A 17060-nucleotide genomic window follows, 5' to 3' on the forward strand; every position below is an offset into this window, starting at 1 on the left:
GACGCTGCAGTCTATGTCCCAACGTCTCCATTTCCCGCCGCGCCTAATGGTGCCTACATCACGTACCCAATCAAGGACATTGTTCTCCAGCGTAATGTCATCCTTCCACACACAGTCCTGACCGTCACCGGCAACCATACCTACCTTCCGATTCTGAACTTCAGTCTCTCTCCCCAAGTTTTACCTTGTGGCATCGCACCCGCTGAACTAGCTCCTTTGGCCGAATGTACAGTTTCTGCTCTCACAGCTGATCCTAACTCAGGCTTCCATGCCCTTCCCCGCTCGGCCACTTCACGCCCGGACCCTACTTCTGCAATGATCACGGCGGATTTACCACCTGACCACGCCAACGCCCTCTGCGCCCTTTTAGCTTCCTACAGTGACGTCTTCGATTTCGGCAATCGTCCTTTGGGCCAAACTTCTTTCGTGACCCATCGCATCAATACGGGTGATGCCAGCCCTATACACAGAAGGCCCTATCGTGTCTCTCTTCCTGAGCGCCATGCCATCCAAACAGAGGTGGACAAGATGCTAATGAAAAACATTATCGAGCCTTCTAGCAGCCCTTGGGCATCCCCTGTGGTGTTGGTCAAAAAGATGGCAGCTGGCATTTCTGTGTCGAGTGTTGCCATTTTAATCAAGTAACAAAGAAAGACATCTATCCTCTGCCGAGAATTGATGACGCCCTGGATTTCCTACATGGTACCGGCTATTTTTCTTCTATTGATATTCGATCAGGCTACTGGCAAACTGATGTTGACAAACGGGATCATGAGAAGACTGCTTTTGTTACCCCTGATGGCCTGTACCAATTCAGTTATGCCCTTCGACCTCTGCAACGCTCCTGCCACCTTCGAGCACATGATGGACTAGCTTCTGCGTGGCTTCAAATGACCGACGTGTCTGTGCTACCTAGATGATGTCCTTTTCTCCCCCACGTTCGAAAGCTACCTACACCATCTTTCTACCATCCTTGCTGTCTTCCGTCGCGCTGGTCTCCAACTGAACTCCAAGAAGTGCAGCTTCAGCCAGCGCCAAATTAAGGTCCTCAGCCACTTGGTTGATGCTTCTGGTGTAAAGCCCAACCCTGACAAAGTTCGGGCCGTTTGTGAGTTCCCCACCCCGTTCCTCAAGCGATGTGCGAAGTTTCCTCTGGCTCTGCTTGTATTTCCGCCAGTTTATCCCAAACTTCACCTACATGGCCCGTCCCCTTACCACCCTCCTGAAGAAGGATGTCCCTTTCTTCTGGGCCCTTGACCAAGCTCGCTCCTTCAAAGCACTAGTTGCGGCCCTCAATGCTCCACCTATGCTGGCCAATTTCAACCCATCTGCACCTACGGAACTTCGCACAGACGCCAGTGCCCATGGATTGGTGCCATCCTTGCGCAGCACCAACATGAGCACTTTCGTGTGATTGCCTACACCAGCCGCCTGCTGTCTCCTTTCGAACGTAACTATTCCATTACGGAGCGGGAGTGCCACGAAATTCCACCCTTATTTGTTTGGAAGGTCCTTCTGCGTAGTTATGGACCACCATGCTTTGGTTTGGCTGTCCTCTCTTAAAGACCCTACAGGCCGTCTGGGTCACTAGGCCCTGCGCTTGCAAGAATACACATTTACTGTTGTCTACAAGTTCGGCCAGCTGCATTAAGATGCTGACTGTTTGTCCCGACATCCTGTCGATACTCCCGATTCCCACACGTGTGATACCAACGATTGTGTTCTGTACGCATCTAACTTTCTACACATTGGTGACGAGCAGCTCTGCGCCTCATCGTTGACTGCCTCTGCAGCGACCCTTTCAATCCTGCTCTAAGCCATTTTGTGCTGCATCACGATACCCTGTACCAACGCAATACGCACCCAGAAGACGCCGACCTCTTGCTCGTCGTCCCGACCCATCTCTGTTCCACAGTCCTTGCTCAACTTCATGACGCTCCTACCACAAGGCACCTCGGCGTTTCACGCTTGTGCAACAGCGTGTACAGGCGGTTCTTCTGGCCTGGCCTTTACCGCTCTGCCCACGGGTATGTTGCCTCTTGCGATCACTGTCAGCGCCGGAAGTTGCACAGAGTACTTTTTATATGGCAACAATGACATGGCCTTCAGCAGAACTTCCCATACTTGGTTTCAACGCTGCATTCTGGCTTGTGCAACTGTAATATGAGTTCGGGATTCGCTAAGACTGAGGGCTACACTCCATGCTGGAATAGGAAAGGTTTCATATCAAAAGTGATATATTCTGCTTTGGGTATAAGCATTTAAACAGGAGGTCACACATTTACATTTTGTGAAAGAATTGACCATAGAGTGTGGTGTTTTATTCGAAATAACCATGAATTTGTTTACTTTCAGTGGAAGCAGCTTGTCTGCTTAGGCGGTAAAAATTTAAAAGAGGTGTCCGCTAACATTATGAGCGCCATCATGGGTGTGGAGGTGCAGTGGCTGTATAGCATGCACGGGAGAAAGGGCAAGAAGCCATTCATTGGCTTGAAGATTTGCAGAGTGGCAACAGGTAAATTGTATTTTTAACTGCTCTAGTATTTCAATTTGATTTTGAAAGGTTTATTTCTAAACACAGAACTGGTTTTGCCACACCATTTTGTTTGTTGGCACTCTGCCATCTTTTGTGTATATGATGAATGTGCTGTTACTGTACTTGTCTATGATTAGTTTGGGTTGTGGTCTGTCAGATAAAACTTGGGAAAGAGCAAACCTGCACACCAGTGGGGTCTGCTTCTCTTGGTGTTGCGTTGTGTTGTCAGTTATCTCGCAGATATAAACAGCCTGTATAACATGCAAAGTAATTTTTCAGCAATGTCATGACAGTAGCCGAGTGTTGGTGGAGAAAGCTAGCTTCATTGAGGGGCATTTATGTTGCACATCAGACTGCAGGACCCAATCTGTGTGGTAAAATGTGCACTTCCCTTTTTCTGTTTGTCAGACAGTAAACTTGATTTTCATGTGCTGTTGTACTGCATTTCTTTGTTTTGACTGCACACTTGCCTTGTGCAGATGCCATATGCGAGAAACAGGGGGTCGACCTGACAGTGGCTCAAAGATTTATTGAGAGGTGGCTGCTCGGTGCCTGCGATCACGAGGGTGGCCGGAAAAGGCGATATGCTGAAGCATTACAGCTGGTCACCCCTCCCATCTTGGCCCCACCTGCTAATCCCTGTGCTGGGTCAGCCCCCTGCCCAGAGACCCTGCCTCCATGGCCCTGACCCCCTGCACACAGCCCCTCCCATCTGCTGTCCCTGCCACCTCCCCCTGCTCGGCCCATCCCACCTCTCAGCCTGCGGAGACCTTCCCGCATGACCCCCCTGCTACACAAGCATCCCCCTTCCCTTTCTGAGCGTCTCAAATAAAGTCTTTCGCTTATTTTTCGGTTCTCTTTTTGCCTTCTGATGGCTGCTTATATGTCAAGAATTACATATAGCAACTTCAGCTGCCAGAGAACAGAGTTCGTCTGCTTTGTTGTCGGCCACCCCACGTCTCAAATGGTTGCGTGCAGTCTCGCACGAAATCTTGGCCGTCATGGCCACAAAACAAATTACAGAATATACAGCAACAGGTGTGGTACATTTGATAGAAAGAGGTTCCACTCCGCAACACTCTCGAAGAAACTACCGTAACCTGTTTGTTCATGGTGAAATAGAGGGTACTGAACGTTCATTTGCACGTCACATTCTCTTAGTGTATAATGGTTCCACACATTTTTTTGCCATGCATGCACACCATGTCATGTGCACAGGTATGTTTTACACCTGCATCACATAAGTGGCTGCTGCGACCTCAGTAGCTCAGCGCTTTAGCTACTACACCACCACACTGGGTCAGGGAAAGCTAAAAGGCAACAGCTCTAAACAAATGGCAATTTGTAGGCTGTGCTATCGATTTTTCACAGGTGATGGTTCTTTTGTTTAGTGCAGAAGCACCGTTACCAAGGGGTTCAGACGCAGAGTCAGTGCCACTCGCCTTGCCCACTGAGGCGGAACTGGCTACCAGTAACGTTACCAAGGTAAGTGCTGCGAATGACGTAGACACACTATGTGTTGCCATCATTCTATTGCTACTGCTTTAGGCTCTTATCATCGTGCCTTGGCCACGTTTGGTTTTGTGATGCAGATGAGTGGCACAGAAGCAGTGCCAGATGATTCCTGCCACAACAAAGCTTCAATCAGGCAAGATGACAGCTTGGATTGCGCAGCTGCACAGGACGTGGAGGTGGCTGACACACTTCTGCAGCTCCCAGGGTGCAGCCATGTTGAAGATGTGCTCAAGAGGAACGGTCTGGACAAAGGTGTACAGGTTAATACTGATCGCCTGCTGCCAAATAAGTTGAAGTTGGTGGATTTGCTTTCAACCAATTCTGCTCTAGTGGCCTTTGCAGGACTGAATTCCATGAATACACTGACGACAATATCAAATGAGGTAGCTAGAAAAGACCATTCAAGCACACCCATTCCTGTATTTGACCGTGTTATGCTTGTGCTCACTCAGCTGAAAAACATGCCTTCCTTTTGCATGTTTGGCCACGTTGATCGGCGTAAGCAGAAGGACAATTGCAAGGCACTTCTACGACACATTACGAAACCTTGCTGCCATTTTAGAAGCTGCTATTCCATGGCCTGAAAAGGATGAGATAAAAAAGAACATGCCACAGTGCTTTCAAGACTACCAGGAAGTTCAAATTCTGCTTGACTGCATGGAAGCTGCATTGGAAAAGTCTGCACATCCTGCAGGATATTGACATACTCTTACTACAAAGGCATGCACACTACCAAGGTACTTATTGGACTTTCGCCTGCAGGGCTCATCACATTTCCTAGCGACGGGTTTGGTGGCAGAGCTCCAGACATACCGCAAGCGAAAGGAAAAGTGACCATACCTCGTCCTTGGACAAGTCTGATGATGAAAAGTGTCCCCGAACAGCCCAGCGGTCAGTGTGGAATTAGGCGGGTCTCATGAAAATGCTTGCGGGCCTTTTCAGAACCACCTCTCAGCAGCACAGGAGCCAGCTGCCATAGCCAGCAAACACAATTTGACACACTCATGCATAAATGACATGCTTGATTTCTGCCGTCGGCGTGGCATTGCAGAGCTACCTAGATACGCAAGAAGCATCATGCAGACGCAGCGGAAAGCTCACCTGGAACACTGTGATTCCTTTGCTCATTTTGGCCTTGCTGAGTGAATTCAGCAAGCGGTTGGGCAATTATCTGTGCCTGCAAAATATCAATCTTCATGCAAATATTGATGGATTGCCCCTGCATAGGAGATGCCAAACATCATTCTGGCCGATACTATGCAGAATCACGAATCTTAAGAGGTCCACACCATTCATGGTGAGTGTGTATTGTGGCGCAGGAAAAGCACCTTGTCTGCAGGAATACCTTTCACCTTTTCTGGAAGTAAGTCCGCAGCCTTACTTGCAATGAACTCATCCTGAGAGGGGTTGGCATCAGCGTGAGCTTGACAGCTGTCATCTGTGATGCCCCTGCGAGGAGCTTTGTCAAGGCCATCACTTGGCTTACAGGATACTATGCCTGTGAAAGATGCAACCAAAAAGGCCGTTACATTGAAAGCACACTCACTTTTCCTGACCTGCATGCACAGCCATGAACCGATGCCTCATTTCGGTCCCAGGATGACCAGTGGCACCACACAGGTGTTTCACCCTTTACATCCTTGGACGCTGATATGGTGGAATGTTTCCCTACCGACTGTATGCACTTAGTCTGCCTGGGTGTCATGCGGAGGCATATGAGAAACTAGGTGGGTCCAGGACATGGTGCTGGACTGAGCTATGCTGACCGGATTGAGCTCACCAACAGGCTGCGAGAAGCAGCCACAGTCTTCCCAATCTCTTTCCAGTGGAAGCAGAAGAGCTAGACCGCTGGAAAGTGACAGAGTTCCCTACATTCCTGCTTCACCCGGGACCCACAGTTCTCAAATGCACCCTTTCTCACGAGCTGTACAAACACTTTCTACTTGTGTATGTAGCTGTTCGAATATTTGCCTCTCCTGAACACTACATAGCTCTGAACCAGTTTGCAAAGGATCTCCTTAGATGCTTTGTGCAGGAGTTCAGGAAGCTGTATGGAGAAAAACAACTGGTTTACAACGTACCCACACTGGCTCACTTGGCAGAACAGTGCTTGAAGCACGGCCCCGTTGAGAGTTTCAGTGCTTTTCCGTTTGAAAGTTACCTGGGGAAAGTGAAGAAAATGCTGCGGACGACTAACAAACCTCTCGCACGACTGAGCAGAAGGATGTCCAAAGTAAGGCATTGTGTACGTCTGTGTACAGAAGTGGAGCGACTCAGAAAAGTTGGTGACTCGTTTCTGATTGTCGTCACTGAAATTATGCACGACAATGTTAAAGCTGATGTCTCCAAAGGGAACGGATTTTTTCAAGGCACCAATACCCTCCTTGAGGCTGAACATCTGGCGTTTCAGTGTTGTTGGTCAACAAACCAAGATCTGGCCCCTCTCATACCTCAAGGACAAAGTGCAATGCGTGAGACCTAAGCACAAGCGGAATCATGTAATTTTTCCATTGTTTCACTTTCAATGGAACCGGTGTAGTCGGAGCCTTGAGCAGTATATGTGCCTGCCAAAAAGAGACTTCTGTATTTTACCATCAAAATGCAGCCTGGAATTTGCATTCTTGTGCACGCTAGCAGAATACCATAGCCACTATGACCCCACGAGTGAACAGCCAGCACTAACAAAATGAAGTTATGCCACAAGTTATTGAATGATGTTCACTGACAGAGCTCCAGAATATGCATATTCCACCTGAGGCACATACACTGGAGTACATGGAGTGCTTTTGTCTTCAATATTGGTGCTGATGCTGGCTACTTGTGCGTTGACATCTCCGTCTCGCGGCAGCAAGAGGAGGGGCAACAAAGCTTCTGACATTAGTACCTCTCCACTTCAGCTAATGCCCGCAGCAAGCAAGCGGAATAGGAGTGAAGCCTTCGACCTTGGAAGATAAAGGCCTCCGAAGCCTCCGTCCTTGTCAGCTTGTAGTAGTAGAAGGTCTTGATCAGACCTACTACTACAAGCTACTAGTAGGTCTTGTTTAAGACCTACTACTACAAGCTGACTAGGATGGAGGCTTTGTTGTCATGCAACAAGGTACCTACAAGAAAAAAGCACTTCAAGCTGTTGAAAAGAACTTTGTCCGCGTGAGGGAAGGTGAAGTCCGCGCTAAAACTAAATTTATGAGCTTTTGTAAGGATTTAAACTTGACAAAATTAGCAAGTGATATTTCCATCTGCCGAGGAAACTGCCTGGAAGTGTTTTCCACTGCTAAAACACACAAACCCAGCATTCCTTTCAGAACGATTGTCAGTGAGAACGGCTCGTGAGAGCAATGTGTCAGCCGGTTTCTGTTAAACGAGCCTAGGTTGGTAGCGTTCTTTTGTGCCTTGTTCTCCCCTGTGGTTGTCGTTTTTTGCGCTGTCTTCCAACCAAGCATGAATTACCAACTAGCCCAGCACCATGTTTTATTGAACTCACTCAGGCGGTAGTACAAGACGGGCGGCAGCACCTTCGCTGCTTTTTAGCCAACTCCCAAGCTACCACTTTTGCATCGTCGTATCTGCGCCGTCCGACTGTCCGCCGTCCCATTTCAGTGCGACTGCTCGCACGTGTTCCTAGTTTGCGGTATGCGGCAGGCGCCCTCGCCGCGTTACGCATGGATAAGCAGCAGCTATGGCTGACGAACTTCGGTGTGCCATCTTGGATGGAAAACATTTCACTGTCACGTCATCTGATGAGGACAAAGTCAAGGCCAGATGCTCATTTTGTAAAACAACACTCAGCGGTGCCTACTCCTAGACTTCGAATTTCAAGCTTCACCTTAACGTATGTAAACTTTCATAGCTTTACTGCTTTTAACGCCTTAATATTTGAGATTTTAACTGCCACTTACGGGATGAAACTAAGCGCTGGACATTTCGGCTAAGCAAAAAAAGAAACGATAAAGTTACGTCAAGAAATTTTGATTTAGCCTGAAGAGGTCGCTATGCTTTTCATGCAGATAGAACTTGCTGGCAGTAAAGTACGAGTTGCGCTTGAGTCAAAGCTGACTATCACGTAAACAAGCCTGGCACGGGATCAAAGTTCCAAATTAACTAAGCAAGGACGCCCAGGGCATAATACGATGGTGTCTGTTGGATAAGGCGCAGCTGAGTTTTGGGGTACTGCTCCAATAACTTGTTAAACGTCCCTGCTGACCAGCCACCATTATCTCCTATCCGCTTTCTTTCTGTAGGCAGCGTTCCGATTCATATATAAAATTATACGTATCTAAGTATGTCAGTGTTTTCTCGTGCCTCTCAACGATACAATGTTTCTTTGGGATGAGAGATACCCGTTTTCTGTTGACTTTTCGACAATATGCCCCTTTGCGAGCAACCAAGTAATAAGAGGTATTGTTTCATTTCAGCGTGTACATCCCCTGGAGCTGCACAGTTTAAAAGTGTACAAAGAAGGCTGGAAAAAAACAACCACAAAGAGGAAAGCTGACACCACCAACGAGAAAATGCTTCAAACAAAACTGTTTCGTTCTACCAGGAGTAAACTGTCTGTATATGTTTCAACATTTAGGAGCTTTGAGTATACGAATGAGGGCACCGCATGGGTAAACTCAAAGGGACGAGGTCAGTCGAGCGTTGGCTGTCGGCGAGTCCCTTGGCCTACGTCCGTGGGAGTTTTCAGATTGGATTTGAGGCGTATTGATGGGCGTTTGCGACCAGTTTTTCAGTATTTTTGGTCTCTTGGAGCTTCCCTTCCCGTATATAAGGTCAGCGAAACGACAAACTTGGCGTTTTCTCCCTTGCTTGGCCGTTGCGTTTCACAGCATTTGGTACCCCGATGTGAAAATATCGGCGGCGAAAAGTATGCAATGCGTGATAAGGGCAGGGTGCCCCTTCACATTTTCAAACATATCACTAGGACTGAAAATGGGGCTACTTGGTACAGCATCATAATGGGAAGCGTAATGCGCATGTGAAGATGTGAGAAGTGAACGCATCTGTCAGGTGCACTGTGCACTTGTGTGCGATCCTTTTTCGTCTGCTGTGTTGATGCGCGCCACTGTCAGTCACAAAACCTGTTGGAATCTCGCAATTCAGTGCTCGTCTGTGGAGAGGAGACAGCCAATTTGTAGCCCTCATGTTTTATTAGCCTGGGTACAGAAACAAAGCTCCCAGTACCTGTATGCTAATGCATAGTGGGGAATGAAGTTTATCATAGAGCTCTTCTAATGGCAGTTTGGGCGCAAAAACGATGGGCTGTGTGAAGCCAAGGACACCAATTCTAACTTGGTCTGGTCATGCAATGCGAATTGAAGACCGAGGGACAAGAATTCTCAGTACAGAGCCAACTACGCATCACCCACCCTTAAATGGGAGTGCTTCAAAGACCTACCTGTGCATTGAGGAAATGACTTTTCTATGCATTTTGCTATCAATCAGGTGATAGAGAAATGTGGAGAATATAACCGACCCCTATATATAGCCTTCATTGGTTACGAGAAAGCATTTGACTCAGTGGAAACCACAGCTGCCATGCAGGCATTGCAGAATCAGGGTGTGGAAGAGTGTTCTGTGAAAATATTGGAAGATATTTATAATGATTGCACAGCTACCATAGTTCTCCACAAAGTCAGCAATAACATTCCAATATGGAAAGGTGTCAGGCAGGGAGACACGATCTCGCCAATGCTATTCACTGCCTGCTTACATCTTTTTCATAAAAACAATAAAGCTAGTTTCCCTTCCTTAAACATAGCGATGTGCTGGGCTCTAATAAGAAGTGCTAGTGAGCAGTGCTGATGGCATACACACGCCATTCTCGACAGAGTTAAAACCCAATGTGTCATCATTTATACCATTTTGTTGAATACTGTAATGAAAATTTTCAACATGTTAATGGCGTTTGGCAGCCATGCATGGAGTTAATTATGGGTTAAGTTCTCAGTGACGGCGACAGCAATTCGATGGAAGCGAAATGCAAACGCCCGCGTGCTGTGCAAAGTCGCGCACGTGATAGATCAACAGCAGAGGTCAAAATTTACACAACGGCATCTGGGCTCACACGTCACTTGAGACATTAAAACACAATGATAGCTCTAAAATCAAGTGTACAAGCTACCGCTTGTGTTAAGATCGCATCTTATCAAAAAGAAGCAAAGAGCAAATGTGTATGTACCGATAATATTCTCTCAAAACTTACAGAAAAGGCCTTTCACTGCGGGTATAAGTCGCCCAGCCTGCGTCTGGTTCGGCTGCAGTTTTTACGAGCTTATTAATTCGCTCCGGCGGAACTTCGACTTTTTCAGACATTTAACAATAGCAACAATACCTACTCCCCGTCCATTTTTTACTATTGCCAAAAAATTGCATTTTTAACAATTAATAAATTTAAAGGTGATGTCCAACTCATGGCGGACATTGCGTCACGACGAAGTTTTGTCACGTCAATTTTGACTTCCGGGTCATTTCTGTCGCTCTTTTTGCGTTGGTATTGCCTGTGAACGTGAGCTTTCGAACATATTTTTTTTTAAATCAGCGCCGAGAAAATGGTGTGGTGTGCTGCCCTAACTGCAGCAACTCTGGCAAAGCAGGCTATAAGATGTTCAGAGTGCCATGGGACAGACAGCGACAAAAACAGTGGGCTGTTGCTATCCGCAGGCAGACTACTGAAGGCAAACTGTGGATGCCCACCGACAACTCTCGGCTTTGCCCCGAGCATTTCGTCAGTGGTACGTGTTTGAGAACCTTGCGTAAAAAATGCAGTCTGCTTGAGTGGGTTTTGCTCTTCTTTTTCCTTCAGGAGCACCAAGTGCCGACCCAGACGACATTGATTATGTGCCGCAGCTGTTTTCATATGACGAAAACAGCAGCGCTCGGTCATTTCGAATCCTGAAAAGGTTCATACGAATGCCTTCTTGTTCCTTCAGCGTTTAGAGATGTTATACGCGTTGAAATATTTTTCTTTTTCCCTCAGTCACCAGCGTTACGCTCATGTAGCTGAGGTCCGACATCAGCGTGTGCCACCACTGCCGGCAGTGGTGGCAACAGCAAGCACTGCGGAGTCAGCCGTAGGCGCTGGCTCTGTGCCACTGCCAGACGAGGCAGAAGCATCAGGCGCCATGTTCGCGGACTTCGAGGTAGACTGAGATGCTGAAGGAAAGCTGGCCGATGCAGGCAAGCAGCCATGCACTTATTTGCAGCAACAAGTAAGTGTAATGGGTGCTAGTGAAAATTTCAAGTGAATCTCATTTTCTTGTTGAGATCTTAATTGAAGATGGTTGTTTCCTTTTTGTCATGCTGAAATCATCAGAGTTAGAGCACCCACATATGAACTAATCTTTTGACAGCTTTGAAAGCTTCTGTTTCTCACACCTGTTGCATATTTTTAGTTAGTGCTTTGATTTACATGATATTCTCTTCAATTTTAGGAACTCAGACAGAGGCTGCTGTCTGTATCAGCTGCAGCCAACTGGGTGCTGAATGCGAGAAGCTGAGACAAAAAGTGTGACCTGAGCAAAGTGAACAGGTGGCTAAGGCAGCAAAAGGCCAGGGATGCAGATGTGGCCACAATGACTGAAGCCAACGTTGCATTTTACACTGGTATGTGTATGGCTCCTTCCTCTAATATAACACCTTTCTGCATTCCATTGTGACAACTTGGATTGGTGTAAAATGAGCCCATATTCATTCAGCCATACGATGTAGTGGTGCTCTTAGGCCAGAATACTATGTGGAAACACAACTCTCATTGCGGCTTACAACTGTTACCAGGATGTGGCACAGTTCACTGAAAGTCGTTTTCTTCTGTCTTTTCAGGTCTGCCCAAAGCCATTTTTTTACCCTCTTGTCGTTTGTCGGAGCAGGCCTGCCCTCTAACCATACTGCATTGCCACAGTGAATACAGCTGTTTTTGTTCCTGATGCATCTCAGGCAAGGTTTTTCAGTAAAGGACCTGGCCTACCGTTTTTTTTTGTCCCATACCACTGTGACTGCCGTTTTGAAGGTTTGGATGGAGCCCATGAAGGCTTTGTGCAAGGAATTAATAAAATTCCCTGACCCGGCTGTTGCCCAGTCATGGCTGACTGCGAAGGACAGCCACTTTTCTCCGAAGCTGGAGTGCATCATCGACTGCACAGAAGTTGCAGTGTCGAGGTATATCTGCATTATAAGCACTGCTATATTTTTCAGCACTGTATAGAAACAGGTTATCATGCCCAATACAGAAACACTATTTTTTGTTTACAGACCATTCAACAAACACACAGCAAGAAATGTGGAGTAAATACAAGCAGGACTGTACACTAAAGTTCCTTGTGTGTGTGAATCCACATGGCGCAGTTATGCTTGTGTCCCCTGTGTATGGAGGGAGAGTGACAGACAAGCAGATCCCATTAGGAAGTGGTAAGTTTATTTACTGCTTCTTTTCACACTTCATATTTTAATTTTAGTGTTATGAAAAGCCCCACTTTGAACAGTAGCAGTCGATCACCTTTATTCATACAGCACAAACTTCGGATGAGGCGGATAATATTGAACAAAATCAATTCTCCGAAGTGGAGCCTTTGCATTCAAGATTGCTGAGCTGGGTATTGTAGTACAAATAAATTACAATTTACAATTATAGCCCATATGGGAACAACTTAAAGATCACTTCATTCAGGTAAGCTGAACCTTGGCTGCAAAATTTGTCACCCACTGCATTTCATTTAAAGTGGTTTATGGCAAGGCAAATACTTCATGAAATTATTAATGTGCGTCACTCTGCTACGAAAGTTAGCGTTGGTAGCCTTTTAGAGATGTGTATACCTCAGTGTGACAGCTTTGTTGCAAACCTTCTTCATATAGGCTTTGCAACGAGGGCTGATACTCATATGCTCATTAATAGTTCTGTCTATTCTTTGCTAGCTTACAGCCAGCAAATACAAAATTGTATCTGTGCCCTGGTTTACCATTATATTAATTGCTAACATTTTGTAGTTGGCTTTATTGCTAGCATGCAGATTAAGCATGCAGTAGTTTTAACTCCTGGCAATTCAACATTTTGGCAGTTTAAGAACAAGGAACAGGCAGATGTGATGGGCCCCAACAAGGGAATGAAAAAAAATTGCATTCCACATATCTGTCATTGGGTATTTGCTTTCTGACGTGGCACTTGTCTTGCAAGTTTGCTACTGTCCACCTTAAAGCAGAGCTGTTGCCTTCTTCCAGACATCGACAGAGGCGGAGTGGCGCCAAATTGCCAGTGATTTTGCCAACCGATGGCAGTTCCCAAATTGCTTGGGAGCAGTTGATTGCAAACATGTGGCTATTGTCTGCCCTCCAAATTCTGGGAGCAGATACTACAATTACAAGGTAATCACACTCGTGAAATGGATTAATGCCATGATAATTGTTCGCATAGGGGCATAGCAAACCTATTTCTGTCATCACTCCACAAACAAAATATTGCTGCTGGTGTTTATCAAGGTAGCGTGCACTCCACTGCGAGCTTGCACTTCAAAGCTTAAGTTGCTTTGACAGCGCATCTCAAATGATTGCTCTAATAGAGGCGAAATACAAGTCATTGTGCATGCTTTACTGCTGACATTCAGTATATACAGGCAAAATACATCACTGTGTGTGCTCTCTTGCCTACATTGAATATATGTTATTAAAGGCAGCTTTGGAAGCAAGTGCTGTTCAAGATTTCCTAACTTGCCAACCCTTACGCAATGTAAATTTAAATGATTGCATAGACTGTCGCAACGCTAAATGTGCACTGTGCGGAAGTTGCCTGTTATGGGTCGTCAATGCTGCAGACGACGCAGATTTGTAATTAATTCTGATCAAATCAGGGAAGTACGTGATCCAGGCATGGTATTGAAAAAGTACGACGGTCATGTGCCATCTCTTCATCAGATTCCAGTGCGAATAAGGGAGCGGTTTAACCAAGAGAAGCGTATTATGGTGCACGTTTAGCATTGCAACAGCGTATGTAACGTACCAGCAGCTAATAAAATTGGAACAGGATAACTGTGATACTTGCCAGGGTGCAATAACACGTGATGTGACAGCTGTCACCTTATAGAACAGGTAATTGAGCAACTGATAACGCCTCCTTTGGTCATAACACATGGTGTTTGTTGCCATTGTCTCTGTACCAGCAGTTTCTAGATTGAAAGACCATCTCAAACGAAGCTGCCATGTTGTATAGCATGGAGTCACACCTTGGCCGTTGCAGCATTGAGCTTTTGAAATTTATGTAGTGTTATGTGCCATACATTTAATTCAGTGTGTACTATGTTTTTCATTTCAGGGCACATACTCAGTAGTGCTGATGGCTGTTGTGGACAGCCACTGCAAATACGTATTGATAGATGTAGGCGGAGCAGGTCGGTTCAGTGATGGTGGAACTTTCAAAAACTGCGACTTTGGCCGTGACCTCAGCAGAGGAAGCCTTGATATTCCCAAACTTGGGAGGCTTCCTAGGTCAGCAGCTGTAGCGCCGTACGCTTTTGTAGGCGATGAAGCCTTCCAACTCAGGACCGACTTTATGCGTCCGTACCCATCGAGGCAACTACAGACTCAGCAGAGCACGGTATAGATTGACCTTATATTATGTGTTACTGAACGAAGGTGGTAGAAAAATCCCTATTTCGTAACTTTGATAGCTTTATCTAGAGTTTGAATTTAAGCTTTTTTAGTAGCATTCATATTCACTGGACCAAAGCACTGGTCCAAAACAAAATAGAAAACTCAAAGGCATAAATATTAAACGCATTGGCATTTCGGCTCCTTTGTCTGCATCTCCCCACTAGCGTGTATTTTAGAATAGATTTGTTGAACATGCTATAAGCCTGTTTTGAGGTCTTTATTGTCTGAAATGTTTTTTGCATTCCTCTTTCAGGCGATGTGCTGAAAATGCCTTCGGCATTACTGCAGCCAGGTGGCGGGTACTGTTGCGAGCTATCCCCCTGCGCCCCGAGAATGTTGACCATGTTGTCAAGGCCGCCTGTGCCTAGCACAATTTCCTGACTGTCAGAAATCCTCTTGCGCAAACTTACACCGACAGAGAGGACGTGTTTGGGAATGTTGTGGCAGGACATTGGCGGCAAGGCATCCAAAGGGCGTCGGGGGATAGTTCAGAGCCTCGGTATGTCCCACTTGCTCCCACCCATTCAAGAAATCACCATGCTGATGCCGCTGCAGCCAGGGACTTGTTTTCCACTTACTTCAGCAGCGCAGCTGGCGAAGCCTCCTGGCAGTGGCAACAGCCAGGCATTTCCAAGGTGGCAGCCCTGAGACGAGGGGCATGCTACTAGAGGTTGGGTGCTTTTGCATTAAGAAAAAATGTGCACTGAGTTTTTACTGCATTAGTACCGGCCAAGCTGTTTTAACCTGTGAAGCTGACTTTGCTATTCCGTAACTAATTTATTGTAGTGCGGTCGAACCGACTTAAACAGTATATTATTGGCCAAGTATATTGGCTGTAACAGTGAACAGCCCTGGCACTGCATTCGATAAAAAATATCTGTTTACTACCGTGTTTTCATGCCATGCTATTGGTTATAACAGTTTTGCTACTGTGAGCCAGGATGAAAAGAATTGCTAGATTCTGACAAAACCACGAGTGCCCAGGGCAGACCGCATGTTGGCGCATTTCACTTCGTGTGAGGCCCCCCACCCTTCAAATTGAGTTGGCTGCACGTAATGATACAAAGAGAAAACAAGAGCCCTCAGATTCCCCCGCCCTTTCCACTTGAACACAGAGCAGCAAGATGCTTTTGAAAAAGATGTCTGTCCGCTTTATGTGTAGCAAGCAAAGCTGCCAGCATGTGGCTTTTCCCAGAACTAGGGACCAACTTCCTGGGTGACTGATATGTTTGAATCTTCATTTTGTCTTCTTTCTGAAAATCCATTTATAACAATCATTGGTTATATCAGCAACATTTCCTTGGCACTGTAATATTTTGTGGGCTCTACTGTACTAAACTGGCCAGAAATGAAGCAGGACGAAGACATCAACATTGCACCAATTTTGTGAGGAGGGCAGAAAGCTCAAAACTGCTCAAGTTTGATTGTATGCGTGGTTAAAGAGGAGAAACAAATTCTCCATACAAAACAGATGGGGGGGGGAGCAACTACTAACCACCATGGTTCCTTGTGAAAAGTAACCTTTGTGCATATGCAGAGGCTGTTACAGGAAAGGAGGAAATTAATGTTGTATGCAAAAAGGCATGGGTTAGGTGATCAATTAAGGACAGCAGTGATCTTTACGGCCTTGAATGTATGTGTGCATCTTTATCACATTGCTCACACGGGCAGCTGCTCTGTGCCAACATGGAGTCCCTGCAAGACCATGTGGGGTTCGTTGAATAGGTTCTTGTTTCAGGATGACCACTTTTTTTTGTGCTACATGCAGAAAAGATAACTGACTTTTCCCAGGGGTGAAGAAGTTATCTGTAGTTTTGAGTGTCATATTCTGTGTGTCAGGCACACAGTCAAGAAAATGATTCAACAAAAATGACCTGTGTTGGGAAGAAAAAAAATGGGCACCGCAGCTTTATTTAGCAGTGTTTTCAGCCGAGTATTCTTGGAATGCTTGGATCAGCTTTATCTGCAGCCCAGGGCGAGCGGCCTCCGGTAATGTCTTCATCATTTTGCCTAATGACAATCCGAATAGTTCACAGTAGTCAAAATTTTCACTTCCATTAAGGGCCTCGGTAACCTTGCTTAGGTTAGCTGCTATTGCCTCATTGGCCCAGTCGGCCTTTATTTTATGTCGTTTGCCCTGTGCAAGCGCTGTTTGTGGTATTGGAGCCTCTGCTGCCGCCAAGTCTTCATGTGCAGCAGGAGAGGTGTCAGCCAGTGATTCCTGAGAGCATGGATCATCCAGCATCCATTCTTCAAACTGTGAAAGTCCGTCGTTTTTCTGTTGTTTGAGTGCTGAGCTCAAGCACTTCACAGGGCTCAGACACTACGATGGCCTGGGACGCAGTGCTTGCCTCGTCATCAAGCCCAGAATGAC

At 46.3% G+C, this 17060-nt stretch overlaps 1 pseudogene; it reads left to right on the plus strand.

Annotated features, from left to right (window-relative positions):
* The first annotated feature begins 3739 nt into the window (after positions 1-3739).
* On the plus strand, positions 3740-15054 carry LOC149346278 (uncharacterized; annotated as a pseudogene).
* Positions 15055-17060: the final 2006 nt, after the last annotated feature.

This window comes from Amblyomma mixtum, chromosome 4 (assembly GCF_055824585.1).
Source record: "Amblyomma mixtum isolate Tamu chromosome 4, ASM5582458v1, whole genome shotgun sequence".
NCBI lineage: Eukaryota > Metazoa > Arthropoda > Arachnida > Ixodida > Ixodidae > Amblyomma > Amblyomma mixtum.